The 19,802-nt window shown below is 47.6% G+C and overlaps 1 long non-coding RNA gene across 2 annotated transcripts in view; it reads right to left on the bottom strand.

The window, feature by feature from the left end:
* Nucleotides 1-3,591: 3,591 nt before the first annotated feature.
* Nucleotides 3,592-19,802, bottom strand: part of LOC132210985 (uncharacterized) — a 101,919-nt gene continuing 85,708 nt past the window's right edge. The window contains exon 3 of one of the 2 annotated variants that reach the window (XR_009447249.1): nucleotides 3,592-3,744. This is a non-coding gene — a long non-coding RNA (uncharacterized LOC132210985). Of the gene's footprint in view, nucleotides 3,745-16,121; nucleotides 16,140-19,802 lie in introns of those variants that run through there. The other variant, XR_009447250.1, reaches the window with a different exon arrangement.

Below are 19,802 nucleotides of genomic sequence, written 5' to 3'. Positions count from 1 at the left end.
GGTTAGTAAGTTTGCAGATGACACTCAAGTCGGTGGAGTGGTGGACAATGTGGAAGAATGTTGCAGGTGACAGGTAGACTTGGATGAACTGCAGAATTGGGCGGAAAGCTGGCAGATGGAGTTCAATGCGGATAAATGTGAGGTGATTCACTTTGGGATGAATAATAGGAAGGCAGAATATTGGGTCAATGGAAAGATGTGCAGAGGGTGTCCATCTATGTCGATCCCTGAAAATTGCCATCCAGGTTGATAGTGCTGTGAAGAAGGCTTACGGTGTTTTAGGTTTTATTGGCAGTGGGATTGAGATCCAGAGCAACTGTCCAAACAGCTGGTGCGGTCTCATTTGGAATATTGCGTACAGTTCTGGTCGCCCCATTACAGGAAGGATGTGGAAGCATTGGAAAAGGTGCAGAGATGATGTTGCCTGGTCCGGAGCGAAGGTCTTCTGAAGAAAGGCTGAGGGACTTGGGTGTGTACTCATTGGAGAGAAGGTGGTTCAGAGGGGATTTAGTAGAGACATACAAGATGATCAGTGGATGAGACAGGGTGGACAGTGTGGGTCTTTTTCCGAGGATGATGACGTCAGCTTGTATGAGGAGGCACAGCTCAACAGTGAGGGATAATAGATTTGAGATAGATATCAGAGGCAGGTTCTTTACTCCGAGAGTGCTAAGGATGTGGAACCCCCTGCCTGCCAATGCAGTTAGCTCAGCCACATTAGGGGCATTTCAACAGTCCTTGGATAAGCATATGGATGATAATGGGATCGTGTAGGGGGATGGGCTTAGATTAGTTCACTGGTCCATCCACATCATCGCAATGAGCAAAAAAGCACACCGTTGTCTCTACTTCCCAGGAGGCTAAGGCAATTCCGTGTGCCCACAAGGGCAACTTTCACTCATGTACCACAGAAAGCATCCTATCTGGATGCATATCACAGCACGGTTCCTCTAGCAAAACAATCCCTCATTATTATGGCTCCTGCCTTTCTTCTTCCAGGCAGAGTTGGTTCTGCTTTGTCATAACTAATTTGGGAGAAAATCCACGCTCAGTCTAAGTTAATTCTTCCAACAATTCAGATACCATGGAATACTGAGCAATGAGTTGGTATGTGAGAAAAAGAGAGAGAGAGAGACAAAGCCAGAGAGGTTGGGGGGGTGGGGGAGGGAGACAGAGACAAAGAGAGAGCGCGCGCGAGAGAGAGAGAGAGCGCGCGAGAGAGCGAGAGAGAGAGAGAGAGAGAGAGAGAGAGCGTGCGCGAGAGAGAGAGAGAGAGCACGAGAGAGAGAGAGAGCGCAAGCGAGCGAGAGAGAGAGCGCGAGTGAGAGAGAGATGGGCGATGAGGGAGAGAGGGAGAGACAGACAGACAGAATAGGTGACACAATGTGAGTGTGTGAGCGCCTGCATCAGACAGTGAGAGAGATGTTGCTGAGGTGGAGATAGTTGAGAGTGTCGATCACCAACAATCTCTCCTGGTCCACCCAGATCGTCGCAATGGGCAAAAAAGCACACCAAATGTCTCTATTTCCCCAGCAGGCTAAGGTAATTTGGAGTGTCCGCAAGGTCAACTTTCATTCATGTACCAGAGAAAGCATCCTATCTGGATGCATGTCACAGCATGGTTTGGCAACAGCTCTTCCTCAGACCACAAGAAACTACAGAGTCATGAACACAGCATAGTCCATCATGCAAACCAGCCTTCCATTCGTTGATTCCACCTCTACTTCGCGCTGCCTCGGGAAAGAAACTGACATAATCAAAGGCCCTTCTCACCCGCCAATTACACTCTCTTCTCCCTTCTTCTGAAGGGAAGATGTAAAAAAAGTTTGTATACATGCGTGAAAAGATTCAAGAACAGCTTCTTCACCGCTGTTATTGGACATCTGAATAGGACACTGAAAAGCTTAAATCTAATTTTGAGCTTGCTCTCTGTGCATCTTCTCTGTAGCTGTCACTATGTTCCGTTTCACTCATGCGCCTTGTTTGATCTCACCTGTCTATACTGCATGCAGAAGAAAACTTTTCACTGTACCTGGGCACATGTGACAATTATGACTCAAATCAAGATAATAAAATGTGAGGCTGGATGAACACAGCAGGCCAAGCAGCATCTCAGGAGCACAAAAGCTGACGTTTCGGGCCAAGACCCTTCATCAGAGATGCTGCTTGGCCTGCTGTGTTCATCCAGCCTCACATTTTATTATCTTGGATTCTCCAGCATCTGCAGTTCCCATGATCTCTGACTCAAATCAAATTGACTGTGTGCAAGAGAGAGGTGAGCATATGATTGTGCTCAAGAGTGCAAAGACAGTGCATGAAAGTGTGTGTGTGCGCACGACAGAATGTGTGTGCCAGTGACTGTGCTTGAGAGTGTGTGAAAGGGAGTTAGCACAAGAAGGGAGTGTTACAGCATGCATGAGGGGAGTGAGTGTGTCTGTAAGTGTGAGTGAGCTTGACAGCAAGTGAATTTGCAAACCTAAGTGTGTGAGGGAGAGATTTGTGGTCGTGTGTGTGTACTTGAGAGTAAGAGCATTGGCAAAAGATCCTGCGACAGTGCATGCAAGTGTGCCACAGAATGTGTGCAAGACCGTGTACGACTGTGTGATAGTATGGAGTATGAATGAGTGAGAATGTGACAGAGTGTGTTCGTGAGAGACTGTGTTCCTGACTTTTTTTTGTGTGTGTGTAGTGTGTTTGTGCATGAGGGACAGAATATGCATGTGCAACATAGTGTGACTGTGAACCTCTGAGATAAAGACTGCGAGAGCGAGCGAGAGAGCGAGCGAGAGAGAGAGAGAGCGAGAGAGAGAGCGAGAGAGAGAGCGAGAGAGAGAGCGAGAGAGAGAGCGAGAGAGAGAGCGCGAGTGAGAGAGCGAGTGAGAGAGAGAGCGAGAGAATGAGAGAGAGATGAGATGAGGAATTAGAAATGATGAGTGGTTAATACCTGGAGGAAATAAAGAACAATGTGTGAGTGTTAAGAGAAGCCGCTGGATGTAATATGGAGGCTATTGTTTTATTGATTGTACTAAATGAAAAGCAAGTGTCACCTCTCAGTGTCAGTGGACAGGAGATGCGCATTAGAGAAGGAGATATAGTCAGCCTTGTGAGAGACAGCAGACAAGTTGCAAATGCATAGAAACTGACATTAAAGCTTTCTTGTCAATGTGTAAAGAGGTGAGACAAATATGACGAATCAATATTGTACCTTTGCACCCAGTAAAATCATAGAATCATGAATCAGAGAACCCTTACAGTGTGGAAACAGGTCCGTCAGCCCAACACGTCCACGCTGCCCCTCACAGCATCCCACCCAGACCCATCCACCTATAACTCACCTAACCTACACATCACTGAACACCTTGGGCAATTTTGCATGGCCAATCCACCAACCTTGCACATCTTTTGACTGTGGGAGGAAACTCAAGCACCCACAGAAAACCCATGCAGGCACATGGAGAATGTGCAAACTCCACACAGAAAGTCACCAAAGGGTGGAATTGAGACAGCGGTGTTAACCAGAGCCACTATGCTCTGTATTATGCTCATTCAGCTGCAAGCATTTTTTCTTCAAGAAGGGAAACTTACCAGCGTCACAGGACGAGAGTGGTTTCAATCTTCTATCAGCTTTGAGAACCTTATCCATATCTGCCTTCACAAGGGCAAGGTGATGGTAATGGTGTGAGACCGGTTAGTATTCAGCAGCTCGCCGTGCAAAACATGAACGGCACTTTCATTGCTTTTTTCCTAGGGGCATAACAGAAAGACAGGAACATGAAAAAATCCTGAAATCTTTCTCCAATTTCAATCTCAAAGGGACCATCCATTCCTCAAAAGACAAAACCAAACTGAACATGGGCCTCCTGCAGTGCCACAAATGATGCCACCCCAAAGTTGCAGGAACAGCAACTCATATTCCGCTTGGGAACCCTGCAGCACAATGGACATGGCTGACAGCTCTGTCAACCACGAATGCAAGGAATGCTCAGTTGAGGAAGAATGCAGACATTTCGGAATCCCTCCAGCAGAAGATGATATCATTAGAACAAATGGATCTGTCTGGACAGTCCTGTTTGTAGATTTTGGGAAGTAAGACTCTATTGTTTGTCATCAAGGATATGGTTGAGTGATCATATTCAGACTGAAGAGACCAAATTTGTGAGGCTGGAGAATGGGTGCAGAACCATGCCTCTCGGAATTCCTGTGCGTGTCTATGCTTGGCTTGGGTACTACGGTTACCTTGTCGCAGTGTCCTCTGAGAGGCGTGATTCTCCACCCATAATGCAACCAACAAACAGATACAATTGGACCCCCACACACAAACCCATACAGATCAAAACCGGAAATGACAGTACTCATGGTAACAGACTGGACAGTGTCAATTCCAGACAGAGTAGAATAACATCGTCTCATTTGAGGCTGTACTGATGATGTCACCGATCATGGTGACGAAACGTCTGAATGAGAAGAAGCCAGCTCGGCGAGCAAGTTCACAACCTCAATCAGAGAACTGGCTGTTTTGAACTACCTTGTTCAAGAGTTTCAGTTTTGATTTTGAATGTTAAATCTCGCTCCCACATCGGGATGGAGGATTACTGTTAACAGCTGCATTCTAACTAATTCATATCGAATCATTATTGTTTTGACCAGTCTTCGGGTCAGGCTCCCTCGGTGACTGAGTCTCCCAAATTGTTAAGTTCCCTCGTGAAAGACTCCCCTTCTTTACACACCCAATTAGATCCACCTCAGTTGGTACGAATTAAGCTGATTGAAAAGGATCTTGGTCTTGTGGATACCTTCCTATGTTTCAGAAGGAGTCAAGATAACTCAGGGTGACACGGTGACTCAGTAGTTAGTAACGCTACCTCACAGCACCCGGGACCTGAGTTCCATTCCAGCCTCGCATGATTGTCTGTGTGGAGTTTGCACATTCTCCCCTTGTCTGTGTGGGTTTCTGCTGGGTGCTCTGGTTTCCTCCCACAGTCCAGAGATGTGCAGGTTAGGTGGATTGGCAATGCTGAATTACCCACAGATGTGTAGGTTAGGTACATTAGCCATGGGAAATGCAGGCTGACAGGGATAGAGTCGGGGAATGGGGATGGGTCTCGGTGGGATGCTCTTTGGAGGGTTGCTGTGGGCTTGTTGAACTGAGTGGCCTGTTTCCACACTGAGGATTCTATAAAACTGGCTTCTCCTGAACTCGTGAGAGAGTGAGTTTATCAATTACTAAATGCAAGAAGTCATAAAGCACCACAAATATGCACAAGTTAGAAAAAAGAAATTAGCTCAAAAACCATAAAAGTTAAGAGGGATACGGATACTTCAGCCTTTGGATTGTTTGTGAAGAATAGAAAGTGGGATGTTGTGGCCACTAAGTTGGGCGATCCCCGTAATGTTGATATGAATTCAGCAGTTAATTTTGAGATTCTTGTTGAAATTCTTTTGGCCTTGTTTCCCTTTTGACATTGCCCTGGTTTGCAGAGCTCAGAGCAAGAGATTTTCTTTTTTTCTTACCTGCAGCATAGGGCGATGAAACGGCTGTCCCAGAGCCGTGACCTCCGCAACTCCTGAGACCACACGAGCACATTCGCCCGGGAATACACACGGACTGAGACGAAAGAACTATCGGGATAACAATACTCAGCGTGGTATTGGAAAAGACAGCATGTGCAAACAGAAAACAGCTGTAAATAGTGTCAAGAGGTGAAATCAAGTGATAAAGCTAAATTCATGGCTCTTTGCTTGCGTGCTCATTGTATTCAGAACAAAATCAACAAATTAATAGCACATTTCTAGGTTGACGGGCATGATTTTATAGCTATTACAAAGACATGGTTACAAGGAGATCAACACTGGAGGTAAGTGCGCAGGGCTATACGACATTCCAAAAAGACAGGCAGGAGGGAAAGTGACTGTCAGCAAAGAAATTAGTATGAGAGCAAGAAACGATCTTGGATCGGAAGATGTAGAATCCAATTTTATTTATTTGTTAATGGGAGGAGGACATCCCTAGCTACGCAGTGTTTGTTGTCCATCCCTAATTGCCTCGGGGACAGTTCAAAGTCAATCATATTGCTGTGGGTCTGCAGTCACATGTAGGCCAGATCATGTAAGGGTGGCAGTTTCCTTCCCTAAAGCACATCAGTGAACCAGCTGACTTTTTCTGACATTTGGCAATGAATTCATGGTCATCATTATATTCTTAATTCATGATTTTCTTTTATATTGAATTCAAATTTCACCATCTGCTGTGCTGGAATTTGAACACAGGTCCCCAGAATGTTATCTCAGTCTCTGAATTAACAGTCCAGCAATAATACCACTAGGCCATTTCCTCCCCCATCGTGGAACAAGAAAGCCTGTAGCTGATTCCCACTTGGGAAAAACAGCGAACCAGGAGCTTCTTAAATGGGCGATCGCATCTCCTTACATTTTAAGACAGCCATGGATAATCAGGACCTTGTGGGAAGGGACGAAATTGGGGGAGGGAAAATTACATCAGTGTTAGGTAGGAGCTGAGCAGTATTAATTGGGAGGAGCTTTTATTGAACAAGTCAACATTTGATACGTGGGAGTTATTTAAAGACCTACTCTTCAGTTCAGAACTGGCCGATTCCAGGGAAGGAGGAATGACAAGGATGGCAATCTAAGGACATACGGACATAAGAAATAAAACAGGAGTAGGCCATCTGTCTCTTCCAGCTCGTTCCGCTGATCTTTTTTGCGGACTCAGCTCCACTTACCCTCCCATTCACCATAACCCTCAATTCCTTTCCTGTTCAAAGATCTATCTGTTTTGGCTTTCAAAACATTCAACAAGGGAACCTCAACTGTTTCAGTGGGCAGAGAATTCCACAGATTCACAACCCTTTGGATGAAGAAGCTCATCCTCAACTCAGTTTTATATCTGTTCACACTTATTTTGAGGCTGTGCCCCCGAGTTGGAATTTCGCCCATCAGTGGAAACAATTTCCGATCCATTTGTTTCATAATTTTAAAAGTTTCTATTAGATCACCCCTCATTCTTCTAAATTCCAGTGACTGCAATCCTAGTCTACTCAATCTCTCCCCATACAGCAACATTTTTAATTCTGGAATCAACCTCGTGAACCTCCTTTGCACCCCCTCCAGTGCAAGTACATCCTTTCTCAAGTGAGGAGACTAAAACTGTACAAACTACTCCACACCAAGCCTCACCAGCACACTATACAACTGTAGCATACCCTCCCGATTTTTAAACTGCATCACTCTCGCAATGAAGGACACTATTCCATTTGCTGTCTCAATTACCAGCCGCATCTGCAAACTACCTGATTCAGACACAAGGCTGCCCAGCTCACTCTGCAGAGCAGCATGCTACAATTTTTCACCATTTAAGCAAGACTCCATTTTTCCATAATTGCTACCAAAATGGATACCCTCACATCTACCATCATTGGACTCCATCTGCTAGACCCTTGTCCATTCACTTAAACTTTCTGCATCCTTCCGCAGATTTTCATTGTCCTCTTCAGACTTTACACTCTCACTCATTTTAGTGTCATCTGTGAACATAGAAAAATACAGTGCAGAACAGGTCCTTCGGCCCTCCATGTTGCGCCAACCTGTGAACTAATCTAAGCCCGTTCCCTCACACTATCCCATCATCATCTTTCTGCTTATCCAAGGACTGTTCAAATGCCCTGAATGTGGCTGAGTTAACTGCATTGGCAGGCAGGGCATTCCACGCCCTTACCACTCTCTGGGTAAAGAACCTGCCTCTGACATCTGTCTTCAATCCATCACCCCTCAATTTGTAGCTGAGCCCCCTCGTACAAGCCAACATCATCATCCTAGGAAAATGACTCTCACCGTCCACCCTGACTCATCTTTCTCTGATCGTCTTGTATGTTTCTATTAAAGGCCCTCTTAGCCTTCTTCTCTCCAATGAGGACAGACTCGAGTCGCTCAGCCTTCTCTCCTAAGACCTTCACTCCAGACCAGGCAACATCCTGGTAAATCTCCTCTGCTCCTTTTCCAATCCTTCCGAATTCGTCCCGCAATGGAGCGACCAGAACAGGTCGCACGAGCGTTTTGTGCAGTTGCAGCATGACATCACGGCTCTGGAACTCAATCCCTCTACCAATAAAGTCTAACACACCGTATGCCTTCTTCACAGCACTATCAACATGAGTGGCAACTTTCAGAGATCTATGTACATGGACGCCAAGGTCCCTCTGCACATCCGCACTACCAAGAATCTTTCCATTGGCCCAGTATTGTACCTTCCTATTATTCCTCCCAAAGCGAATCACCTCACATTGAACTCCATTTGCCACCTTTCCGCCCAATTTTGCACTTTATCCACGTCTCCCTGCAACATGCGACATTCTTCCACATTGTCCACCACTCCACCGACTTTAGTGTCATTTGCAAACTTACTAACCCATCCACCTATGCCTGCGTCCAAGTCATTTATAAAAATGACAAACAGCAGTGGGCCAAAAACAGATCCTTGAGGCACACCACTAGTAACCGGACTCCAGGCTGAATATTTTCCATCAAACACCACTGGTTGCCTTTTTACCGAACGCCAGTTTCTAATCCAAACTGCTACATCTCCCTCAATCACATGGCTCCGTATTTTCTCCAATAGCCTACCGTGTGGAACCTGATCAAAGGCTTTACTGAAGTCCACGTACACTACGTCAACTGGCCTTCTCTCATCCACATGCTTGGTCACCTCCTCAAAATCTCCATGACGTTTGTGAGACACGACCTGCCCTTGACAAATCCATGTTGACTATCTCCAATCAAATTGTTGCTTCCGAGATGATTATAAACCCTATCTCTTATAACCCTTTCCAAAACTTTTCCTGCAACAGACGTAAGGCTCACTGGCTGTAATTGCCTGGCTCATCTCTACTGCCCTTCTTGAACAAGGGCACAACATTTGCAATCCTCAGTCCTCTGGTGTTAAACCTGCAGACAATGAGGACTCAAAGATCAAAGCCAAGGGCTCCGCCACCTCCTACCGAGCTCTCCAGAGAATTCTCGGAAAAATCCTCTCAGGCCCAGGGGATTTATCGAGCTTCACACCTTCTAGAATTGATAACATCTCCTCCTTACTAACCTGAATCCTTTCAAGTCTAATAGCACGTATCTCAGTCGTCTCCTCGATGATATTCTCCTCTTCCTCAGTGAAAACAGATGAGAAATATTCATTTAGCACCTCTCCGATCTCTGCCCGGTCCACACACAACTTCCCACTTCTGTCTTTGATTGGCCCTATTCCTACCCCAGTCATCCTTATATTCCTCACATACCTTGAGAAAACTTTACGGATCTCCTTTATTCTACCTGCGAATGACTGCTCAGGACCCCTCCTTGCTCTTCTTAACTCTCTCTTTAAATCCTTCCTTGCTCATCTGTAACTCTCCATCGCATCAACTGATCCATCTCATCTCAACATCACATAAACCTCGCTCTTCTGCTTAACGCGAGATATAATTTCTTTAGTAAACCAGGGTTCCCCTACCTTATCACTGACCCCTGCCTGACAGGGACGTACCTATCAAGGACACGCAATATCTGTTACTTAAACCAGCTCCCCATTTCGATTGTCCCCATCCCCTGCATTTTGCTGCCCCATTCTTTGCCTCCTAAGTCTTGCCCAATTATAATTGCCTTCCCCCATCTGTAAGTCTTGCCCTGTGGCATGTTCCTCTCCCACTCCATCGCTAAACTAAACGTAACCGAATTATGGTCACTCTCTCCAAAGTGCTCATCTACCACTAAATCAAACACCTGGCCTGGTTCACTGTCAAGTACCAGATCCAGTGTGGCCTCCCCTCTCGTCGGCCCTTCGACGTACCGTGTCGGGAAACGCTCCTGCGTGCATTGGACGAAAACTCATCCATCCGACGTACGAGGGTTACAGAATTTCCAGTCAATGTTTAGGAAGTTAAAGTCTCCCATAATGACGACCCTGTTCCTTTCACTCCTGCCCAGAATCGTTTTGCCAATCCTCTCCTTCAGATCCCTGGAACTTTGCAGAGGCCTATTAAAAAACTCCCAGCAGCGTGGCCTCTCCTCTCCTGTTTCTGACATCAGCCCATACCACCTCAGTAGACCAGTCCTCCTCAAAAGTTTTTTCAGCCTCCGTTATACTGTCCTCGACAAACAAAGCCACACCTCCCCCTTTTTTCCCACCTTACCTGATCTTACTCAAAGATCTGAACCCTGGAACCTGCAACATCCATTCCTGACCCTGCTCTATCCATGTCTCCGTAATGGCCACAACATCGAAGCCCCAGGTACCTATCCATGCTGCAAGCTCACCTCGCTTATTCCGGATACTCCTGGCAGTCAAGTAGACACACTTCAATTCAGCTTGCTGTTTGCCAGCACACTCCTGTGACACTGAGATCCTGTCCATGTCCTCCCTATTCTCTTTCTCCTGTGTACTGAAACTACACCACAGTTTCCCATCCCCTTGCTAAGCTAGTTTAAACCCACCCGAACAGCACTAGCTAATTTCCCGCCCAGGATATTAGTGCCCCTCTGGTTCAAGTGGATACCGTCCTGTTTGTAGAGGTCCCACCTTCCCCAGAATGAGCCCCAATTGTCCATGTACCTGAAGCCCTCCCACCTGCAGCATCCCTGCAGCCCCGTGTTCAGCTGAAATCTCTCCCTGTTCTTTGCCTCGCTATCACTTGGCACGGGTAACAAACCAGAGATAACCACTCCGTTTGTTTGAGCTCTCAGCTTCCAGCGGAGCTCCCTGAAATCCTGCCTGACATCCCTATCCCTCTTTCTACCTATGTCGTTGGTACCTATGTGGACCATGGCTTGGGGCTGGTCACCCTCTCCCTTCAGGACCCCAAAGACACTATCCGAGATAACACGGACCCTAGCACCTGGAGGCAACGCACCAATCGTGAGTCTCTTCGGTTCCAAACAAGCCTTCAATCTGTCCCTCTTACTATTCAGTCCCCAATGACTAACACTCTCCTCCTATACCCCCTTCCCTTCGTTGCAAGAGCGACAGACTCTGTGCCAGAGACCTGCACCCCAGTCAGTATTGAGGTAATGCCTCATCGTAAGGAGGTCAGAATTGACCGAGTGGCAGATATTTAGAGGGTCAGTACTGAGGCAGTGCACAACCTTCAGAGGGTCAGTACTTCAGGAGAACCCCATTATCATAAGGTCAACACGAATGGAGAGTCACATTGTCAATGGTTCAATCCTGAGGAACACTTCATTATCATAGGGTCAGTCCTGAGGCAGTGCTTCATTGTCAGAGGGTCAGTATTAAGGTTTAGAATTGAGGGAGTGCTATCTGATTATGTCACTCTGACAATGAGGCACTGCCTCAGGAATGAGCCTCTGACAATGAGGCACTTTCTCACTTCTGAATCTCTGACAAGGAAGCATTCCCTCAGTGCAAACCCTCTGTATGGACCCGATGTCAATGAGGCACTCGCTGAGTACTGACCCTCTGACAAAGTTCCAATAGCTTATTACTGACCTTCTAATCATGTGCCCCCTACCCCATTTCTAAATCTGTTACATTGAGGGCACTGCCTCAGAACTGACACACTGGCTATAAGGCAGTCCGTAAAGACTGACCCGCTGATCATGAGGCTGTCCCTCAGTTAATGACCCTCTAACTATGAGGCACTCCCGTAATTCTGACCGTCAGGAGCTACCTCAATGTTGACTCACTGATATAGAGGCACTGCCTCAGAATTGACATGCTGACGATGGGGCACTTGCTCAGGACAGACCCTCTGATAGAGCTGCAGGTTTGATATTAGAGCAGTGATGCACCGCGAGCAGGTCAGTATTAAGGGAGTGCCACACAGTCAGTGGACCAATATTAGGGGAGTGCCACACTGTCAGAGGATCACTCTTAATGGAGTGCTGCACTTGTGGTGAGTGAGTACTGAGGCAGTGCGGCACTGCAAAGGGTCAGTAATGAGAGAAAGCTCCATTTTCAGAGGGTTAGCACAGAGGAAGTGCTTAATCAGAGAGTTATTTCAGAGAGAGTGCTGTATTGTCAGAGTTTTGCACTGAGGGAGTATCACACAATCAGAGGTCCAATATTAAGGAAACACTGCACTGTTGGAGGGTTGATATAAAGGGAGGGCTGCACTGTCAGATGGTTAATGATGTGGGAGTGCTGAAATATCACAGAATCAGTCCTGAGAAGTGCTGCACATTCAGAGAGTTAGTGCTGAGGGAGTGGTCTAATGTGAAAAGATTGATATCAAGGGGCACTGCCGAAGGATCAGTAGTGCATTACTGTCAGAAAAACAATATTGAGGGAGTTCTGCTGTGTCAGTGGGTCAATATTACAGGATTGCTCCACGATCCACGTATCAATGTCAGACAGTCAGTCCTGAGGGAGTGCTGCACTGTTGGAGGGCCAATATTGAGTGTGTGCGACACTCAAGAGGATCATTTTGTTGGACTTGTGCACTGTCAGAAGTTCAATTGTAAGCAAGTGCCACACTGGTAGCGGGTTAATATTATGGGAGTGCTGCACTGTCAGACGGTTAAAGATGAGGGAAAGCTCATCATCTGACAGGGCATCACTCCCTTCAGACGAACCCTCAGGCGGTGCAGCACTCCAACAAGTTAGTTTCAGAGGCATGTTGTCCCATCAAATTGACCCTCTGAGACAGGAGCATGCACTTAATATCGACCCTCTCACAATGCTGCACTGCCTTAACATAGGCCCTCTGGCAGGGCGGCTCCCTTTCAGTACACACCTTCCAACAGCACAGCACTCTCCCATCATTGACCCTCTGACAGTGCAGTACTCTCTTAATACTGCATGTGTCACACTGCTCGACACTGTTGGAAGGTCAATACTAAGAGTGTGCTGCACTGTTAGACAGTCAATGATGAGCTAGTGATGCATGTGCAACATTCCCTCAATTCTTATCCCATTACAATGAGGCACTGCATTAGTATGGCCCTCTGACAAAGTAGCACAGCTTTAGAACTGACCCACTGATCATGAAGCTTTCCCTCAGTACTGGACCTCAGAGTGCTCCCCAGCCACAACACTGACTCTCTAATCCTGCAGTACTGTCTCAATTCTGACCTCAGTCCCGACCCTGTTGCATTGACATTGCAGTTCTTCCTTACCATGGACACTCTGGCCATGGGACAACACTGTTGGCCCTGTTGCAGTGCAGAATTCACTGACACTCACCCTCTCCCATACCTTCAATACTGAATGTCTGATAGGACTGCGGGCAGCTGACTCTGACAGTGCAGCATTCTCTCAGTATCGACCCTCTGACAGTAATTAGGGGACTGCTGCATTGTCAGAGAGTCAGGACTGAGGAAGGGCTGCACTATCAGAGGGCAAATATTAATGGAGTTGTGCACTGTCACAAATTCAATATTAACAGAGGGCTACACTGTCAGAGAATCAATGATGACGGGGCAGTGCGTTGTGAAAAGACCTGTAATAAAAGGCATGTCAGAGGGACTAAACAGAGAGCTTCACTGTGAGAGGGCCAACATTAGCAAATGCTCCAGTCTCAGAGGGTCAATGTGATGGGAGTACATCTCTCTGACATTATCTTGTTGGCGGGTCAGCGCTGACGTAGTGCTGCACCGTCCGAGGGGTCGGAGAAAGGGAGTGATGCACGACCAGGTGATCAGGGAGTGCTGAAGTGAGGGGGTCGTCAGCGATAAGTGGGTGAGCTCTGAGGGAGTGCAGCACAGTGTGGGGTCAGCACTGCGGGAGTGCTGTTCTGAGGGGGATCAGGACTGAAGGGGGTCAGCACTGAAGCAGGTCAGCGTTGAGGGAGTGCTGCACTGAGGGGTTCAGAATAAAGGGTATGCTACACTGAATGGGTCAGAAATGAGAGGGGGGTCAGCACTGAGGGAGAGCGGCACTTGAAGATGTTCAATATTAGTGTGTCCTGCACTGTGAAAGGGTCAGGATGAAGGCAGCACTGCAATATCAGAGAGGCAATGATGAGTGTGTGCTGCACTGCTGAAGGGTTAAATTTGAAGTGGTGTCCCACGGCCAGAGTGTCAATGGTCAGGGAGCATGGCATTCTCAGAGTGTTATTGCTGAGAGAACACCAGTATGACGGAGGGTTAATTCTGTGGCAGAGATGCACCGTCAGAGAATCAGTCATCAGAGAGTACGCAGTGTTGGAGGGTCAGTACTGAGGGAGTGTTTCACAATCAGAGCGTCAGTTGTCTGGCAGTGCTGGAAAAGCTCAGCAGGTCTGGCAGCATCTGTGGAGGCAAAAACAGAGATAACATTTCGGGTCCAGTGACCCTTCCTCAGAACTGTTCTGAGGAAGATCCCCAGTTCTGAGGAAGGGTCAATGGACTCGAAACATTGAATCTGTTTTCTCCTGCACAGATGCTGCCAGGCCTGCTGAGATTTTCCGGCAATTTTCTTTTTGTTCCCGACTTACAGCATCCGCAGTTCTTTTGTTTTTTATGTCTGGCAGTGCTTGTTTGCTTGTGACCTTCTGAAAGCACAGCACACCCATAATCTTGGCCCTGTGACAGTCCAGCACTCCCTCAGTACTGATCCTCCAACAATGGAGCATTCCTTCAATACTGACCAGCAGCGCAGCACTTTATTTCTGAGAGTAGTCTGAAAGAAACTACCTTTGCTTACCGAGAGAGACAGGGAGAGCAAGTGCGTCTTCTGTAGGTGACTCAGGATGTATTGTAACCTTAACAAGTCAAACAGTATTTCAGATTAGTTTATAATTAAAGATGATTCTAACTGTCTTCCTGGAAAAGTACAGTCCCTACAACATGGGGCTGATACTAATACACTCACTCAGAAGTGACCCTCCAGCAAAGCAGCCCTGCCTCAGAACTGACCCTGTGACAATGAGCTACTCCATCAGCAGTGAATCTGTAATCACGTGGCACTCCCTCAATTCTGAAAACATTACACTGAGGCACTCCTACAAAGGCCTCTGCGTTTTAGGGATTATTTACAGTCATCCCTGTGTTTTACAGGTTATTGAAAGGGGTCACTGTTTTCGGGTTTATTTTCACCCTCCAATCTTGCAGCACTCCCTCAATTCAGGCGTGTAGCAGTAATGTCTCCAGACCGAATCTCGAGAAGTGTTGCAAACCCTCAATTCTGATCTGCTCAAAATGAGCCACTGACTGAGTATTGGCCTTCTGACAAAAAGTCACTTATTCAGAACTGGCCTTCTGACAATGTGACACTCGTCCACATCTGACCCTCCAGCAATGAGGTACTGCCTCAGAACTGATCCGCTGACAGCAAAGCACTGCCCCCTCAGTTCTGACCCTCTGACAGAGCTGCAATACTTCAGGACTGAACTTCTAATCATCTTGTACTCCATCAACTCTGAATCCAATGCACTGAGCTACTGACTCAGTATTTACAGTCTGCTCCTCATACACCCTCAGAATTGACCCTAAGGCAATGTGACCCTGCCTCAGAACTAACTCTGTGACAATGAGGCACTTACTCAGCGCTGAATCTCGAATTGTGTAGCACTCTCTCAGTTTTTAGGCACTCCTTCCAGACTGGCACACTCTCAAGGCTGATCCTGCAGCAATGAGGAATTGCCTTACAACACAGCCACGAACAACAAGGCCCTCTTTAGGACAGTGTCTGATAACGAGGCATTCACTTGGTTCTGAGCCTCTGACAATGAAGCACTTGCTCAAGTCTGACCACATTAAAATGAGGCACCCTCAAACTGATCTGAAACACCTCAGTTTCGACCTTCTGATGGCTCTGAAATGCCTCAGTTTATATCCTCTGACCGGTCTTTTAATTCTGACACAATTACAGTGAAGGTCAGCCTCCGTGCTGACACTCAGAGTACATCACTCCCTCTGACAGTGTTGCACACCCTGAGCATCACTGACAGTTTCAGCGTTCCCTTAATATGGACCAACTCACAATGCAGCACTCCCCTGACATTATTATTTACATTGACGATCTGACAGTACAGCCCACCTCAGTGCTGACCCTCCGACAGCGCAGCATTCCCTCATTACTCACCCTCTGATACTGTAGCCCACCTCTGACAGTGTCACACTCCCTTACTATCGGCCCTTAACAGTGCAGCACTCCCTCAATGATGACACTGGAACGATGCAGGATTCCCTCAGTCCTGGCTCTGCAACAGTCAAGCATTCAATCAACACTGACCCTCTGTTAGTGCAGCACACCCCTAATATTGATCCTGTGACAGTGCAGCACTCCCTTAATATTGGCCTTCCGACAGAGTGGCACTTTCTTGACGAAGACACTCTGACAATACAGTTTTCCCTCATTGCTGATCCTCTGGCAGTGCAGCATTCTGTCATCACTGGCACCTTGCCAGTGGAGCTACATGCTTCTTATTGACCCTCCACAGTGCAGCACTGCCTCTCTACTGACTCTACAACATTAATATTGATCCCCGAACGGGAGGTTCTCTTTCATACCCACCCCCACAAAGAGAAGCCCTCCCTCATCTTTAACCCTCTGACAGTGCAGCACTCCCTTAATATTAACCCGCTGCCGGTGTGGCACTCCGTTACAGTGCAGAACTCCAACAAAGTGATCATCTGAGTGTCGCGCACACACTCAATATTGACCCTCCAACAGCGTAGCCCTCCCTCAGAACTGACCGTCTGACATCCATACACTGATAGTGTCGCAATTCTGTAATATCGACCCCCACCGACGCAGCAGAACTCTCTCAATATTGGCCTTCGGACAGTACTGCGCTACTGATCCTTCGGCGGTGCCTCTTGATATCAATCCTCTGACATTATAGCACTCCCTCAGTACTAACTCTCTGAACGTGCAGCACTCTCTCAGGTCTGATTCTGCGCTATTTCAGCACTCCCACGTCATTAACCCTCTGACAGTGCAGCACTCCCTTTATATTATATTATATTTATCAACCCTCCAACAGTGCACTATTTCCTTAATATTGGACCTCTGATTGGACAAGCTGACAGCATCTCATGTTCTTTATCGACAGAGAGTAAGTTCTGTGGTAGTACCTCATTGTAATGGGTCAGAGTGGGTCTAATCAGTCCAACCCCAAACCTAACCGCGGCTTCAGGCCTAAGCCTAGCCTCAGGCCTAACACTCACCCTCAACCTAAGCAGAAGCCTCAGCCCCAAACCTAAATGTGGTCTGAGCTCTAACCCTAACCATAGACTCAGCCCAAAGCCTCTCCCGAGCCCTACCCCGAACTCCAAACTTAACCTCATTAGTCACCCTAACACAAGTCTCATCCCTCACCCTAACTCTACCCTCATCCAAAACCTCGTCCAATCCTCACACCTAACCCCTAGCCTTGGTCCTAACCCAAACCCTAACCCTCGCCACCCTCTCACGCTAACCCTCATTGTTAATTAGTGAGTACTGAGGTATAGCAGCACTGTCAGAGCATCAGAATAGTGGGAGTGAACTATTGTCAGACTGTCGATACTGAGGCAGTGTCTCATTATAGAAGGGTCAGAATTGAAGCAGTGCCACACTAACAGAGACTCAGTACTGAGGTACTGCAACAGCGTCAGAGAATCTGAACTGTGGGCGTGCATTATTGTCAGAGGGTCATGATCTGAGGCAGTGTCTCCTTGTGAGAGGGTCAGTACTGACAGAGAGCCTTCCTTGCCTGACAGTCAGTACTAAGGCACTGCTTCTTTGTCAGGGGGTCTGGAGGGATAGTGTCTCATTGTTGGTCAGTCCAGTGTGAGGCAGTAGCTCATTGGTGGAGGGTCAGTCCTCAGGGTGGGCGGATGATGTGGAGGTGCTGGTGTTGGACTTGGGCGGACAAGGCTGACCATTGACACGCTGCTACAAATGCACTCTCTAGTGCTGACCCTCTGATAAAGGCAAACTCCCTAATTGCTGACACTCTGCCAAGTAGGCACTGGCTCAAACAGACCCTCTGACAATAGGCCACTGACCCTCTGATAGAGCTGCAGTACCTCAGTGAGGCAGTGGCACTCCTTGAATTCTGATCCCATTACAATCAGGCTCTGCGTCAGTACTGACGCTCTGCCAAAGAGGTACTGCCTGAAAACTGATCCAATGACAATGAGGCACTCCATCAGGACTTACCTCTGACAGTGCTAGATTACCTCTGTACTGACCTTCGAAAATGGGTGGCACTCCTTCAATTCTGACCCCCTTACAACATAGCCCTGCTGCAGTGCCGACCCTCTGACAACAGTGCATTCTCTGAAGCCTGATCCCCTCAAGATGAGGTCATACTTCAGTATTAACACTGACAAAGAGTCACTTCCTCTATATTGACCCTCTCATCGTGCGGCACACCCTCAGTTCTGATCTTACGACAATGGGGCACTTTTGACCAGCTGACAATGGTGCTCTCCCTCAGTTCTGACACCTCCACAGTTCTGCACTACCTCTGTACTGACTCTCAGTACTGACCCTATTCTGATCCATTACAATGAGGCGCTGCCTCACTTGTGGCTGGATAACAATGATGCACTCCATCGATTCTGCGCCGCACACAGTGCTGTAATACGTCCGTACTGCCCTGTAATTGTGTGGCACTCCCTTAATTTTGACCCCCTTACACTGAGGCTGTGCCTCAGTATTCACCTCTGAAAATAATGCACTCCTACAGATCTGGCCCTCTGATGCTCCTGCAATAACTTGGTTTTTATCGGCTCGTCACGTGGTTAGCTTCAATGCTGATTCCATTACACGGAGGCAGTTTCTCAGAACTGACCTTCTGACAATGGCACTCCCTTCGGACTGTCAGATACAGCCACACTACCTCCGTTTTGACCCTCTCATCACGTGGCAGTCCCTCAATTCTGAACTCCTCACAATGAGTCGCTAACTCAGTACTGACCCTCTGACAAAGAGGCACTCCCTTCGGGCTGACCTTGCACCAATCAGATACTGCCTCACACCAAACCCTCTCGAATAATGAGGCACTGCTTCAGTACAGACCCTCTGACAAAGACGCACTGCCTCAGAACTGACTCTCCAGCTATGGCGACCGGCCACAAAACGGACCTGCTGACAATGAGGCACTTCCTACCATCTCCAATCATGTGGCATATCTCTAATCCTGTGGCCCTCTCTCAGTTCTGTCGCCATTGCATTGAGGCATTCCCTCTTCGTTGATCCTCTGAACTCCCTCAAGACTGACCATCCACCGTTGATGCACTACCTCAGATCTGACCCACCGACAGTCCTACAATCTGTCACCATTCCATGTAGCATTCCAGCAATTCTGACCCCATTTCAATGAGACGCTGTTTCAGATGGTCACTCTGAAAACGAAGCGCATTCTCAGGACTAAATCTCTGAAACTAAAGCACTTCATCAGTACTAACTCTCTGGCAGGCAAGTATTGGGGGTTAGGTTAGGGCTGAGGTTAGACTTGGAGCTTAGGCGAGGGTTGGGGTTGAGGCTAAGCGTTAATTGGGGCTGTGTGTTACGGTTCATTTTAGGGCTGAGGCCACAGCTAGTGGTAGGACTGAGGCTCACTTTAGGGCTGAGACTAGATGTTCGGCCTGAGGATCAGCATTAGGGCTGAGGGCAGGGAAGGTTTACGCTGAGGATAGGGTTAGGGTTAGGGTTAGGGTTAATGCTGAGGTGAGGGTTAGCCTGAGGCGAGCGTTTGTATGGGTTTAGGGCTGAGGCTGGGTTTAGAGTCAGGGTTCGGGCAAAGAGACGCTGCCTCAGAACTGACCTGCTGACAATTAGCCAGTACCTTAGGTACTGATGAGCTAATAAAAAGGCCCGCTCTCAGCACTGACACTGCAGCAATGAAGTCTTGCCTCACAACTAACTCACA

The sequence above is a fragment of the Stegostoma tigrinum genome, chromosome 26, assembly GCF_030684315.1.
Source record: "Stegostoma tigrinum isolate sSteTig4 chromosome 26, sSteTig4.hap1, whole genome shotgun sequence".
Taxonomy (NCBI): Eukaryota; Metazoa; Chordata; class Chondrichthyes; order Orectolobiformes; family Stegostomatidae; genus Stegostoma; species Stegostoma tigrinum.
Note: the sequence above shows the minus strand (reverse complement) of the source record. Positions and strands in the feature narration are given on the sequence as shown.